Below are 2,006 nucleotides of genomic sequence, written 5' to 3'. Positions count from 1 at the left end.
ATTTTATAAATAAATTTACAAAATATAGTTTAAAGGTGCCTAATAACTAGATCATATGCACCTGTCGGTGTTTAAGCATATACTGTTTGTTACAAAGAAAACTAAACTATTCAGTTGTCGTAAATAAGAAGAAAGAGAAAAAAGAATAGGTAATATTTATATTAATATATTAATATTTTATTATTTTTTGAATTATGCAATAGACAAATAAATTTGGTTCTTGTTATTTGTGTTCTGTTCTAACATAACTTACACCGAAAAAAAAGTTTACTATTGTTTACGAAAAATGAACTAACCCATAGTAAGAATGACCATGATTTGGCGCCAAAGATTTTTTTCATCTAGATAAGTTCATGATTTTCTTATAAATAAGTTTATGTATTGCATCGTATTTTAGTTTATTCTTACTACGCTGTGGGAAGAATGTACTTACACTCATTCAAAATATTCCTGCTATCCGGAAAAATGAACAAGTTTTTGGGAATCCTATATTTAGAAATTGGTTTCAAATAAACTGTTTATCAGTATAATTTTCAAAGAAGTAAATAAATTGAGGAATTAAGGGTACAACAAGCCTGTATACAACTAATAAATTTTTCGTACAATATAAGACAATTTTTCATAACTACCAGTATTTTATTTCAAAAAATTATTATTATATTACATAAAACTATGGCTTATGATATACAATAAAAGAAATGATTTTATTCGTACGCTGTATGCTGTTACTTTTCGGTAGTTAGTAATTGCTTCTTCAAAAGAGTAATATTCTATGTTAGTAGAATGAAACTAATTAATATCAATTTCCATTTTTTATCCATATGAAAGAAATATGCCATAAATTGCTATTTTCATTTCATTTTTGTCCAATTTCACCGATTTCGCTAGTTTTTGTTGTGTGGATTTGCGTCATAAGCCTCTGAAGTTAAAAAGGTATATAAAATATAAAAATATTATCAAATTCTATGGTATTTTGATCTTTAACTTACAAGAGAATTTTCTTAGAGCAAATAGGGATATCAGCTTAGTTAGCATTAAACAGTAAGAAGATTCCAAAAAATACCATTAGATTTGCTGTCATCCTGCAAATGAAAATTATTTTTAATAAATAGAAATTTTGGCTTTATTACAAATGGACGAAAAACTTACCACATTGAAAAAAATCATCCAATTACTACATTAGTGGAATCATATCCATGCACAAATGGGACATTTTTGAAATCCTTCTCCGAATATAAATGAAATAAAAATATTATAAAATTAGATATAATTTCCACTTGTCAATATAGCATTTAGTATTTATGGTGGATATTAAGTTCGAGTTTAGTGGCTAAAATCCCAATTTTTCATGATTAGTTTTCTTTAGAAATACATGGGAACAAAATTGAACCGTTTTTGTGTTCATTTAAAATTTATATCAAATTTTTAGTAATTTGAGGTCGCTTAATCCAAATTTACACTTGTTTTTTTAAGAGCTCGACTTTTTGAGATATACGGTTATGTTCAAAATTAAGGCACTTCCGCTATATATGTTGGAATAACTTGAAAACGATTCATCATATTAAATTAAAAAAACAGCGTTCTACATAAGCTTAAAAACGATTTTCTGTTCTTAATCGTGTAATCCATTTAAAAAATATAAACTTAATAAAAAACTTGTTTCGAGCTATTCTCCATCAAGTTATATTTAAATTTGCATCGAAGGCGTATAATTTTATACTTTTCTTACTGATTTATTTCTGATTTTAGCACCTAAACTCGAACTTAGTACACACCTTAAGGACTCGCTATAACATAAAAATATAGACTCAAAAAATTGTACTGTGATCCAGATGTAGAGTAAATATAGATCATTTTATTACCACTCATTATGAATATTTTTATGTAAACCAATTTAAAACCGCACTAATTTTAAATTATTAATAGAAATATACAGTTTCTTAATATGTGATTTATTTTAGAGTTATTTATTTTTTATCAATATAAAGTGTTTTTGTTTTCTCTAA

The 2,006-nt window shown here is 25.6% G+C and overlaps 1 long non-coding RNA gene across 1 annotated transcript; it reads right to left on the bottom strand.

Annotated features, from left to right (window-relative positions):
- Positions 1 to 249: 249 nt before the first annotated feature.
- LOC142241412 (uncharacterized) lies at positions 250 to 1,409 on the bottom strand. Its single transcript, XR_012723624.1, has 3 exons — positions 1,150 to 1,409; positions 990 to 1,082; positions 250 to 919 (listed from the first exon to the last, which is right to left on the bottom strand). It is a non-coding gene; the product is annotated as an uncharacterized LOC142241412 (long non-coding RNA).
- Positions 1,410 to 2,006: the final 597 nt, after the last annotated feature.

Source organism: Haematobia irritans, chromosome 1, assembly GCF_050003625.1.
Source record: "Haematobia irritans isolate KBUSLIRL chromosome 1, ASM5000362v1, whole genome shotgun sequence".
NCBI lineage: Eukaryota > Metazoa > Arthropoda > Insecta > Diptera > Muscidae > Haematobia > Haematobia irritans.
This window is presented reverse-complemented; position numbering and strand designations above follow the sequence as displayed.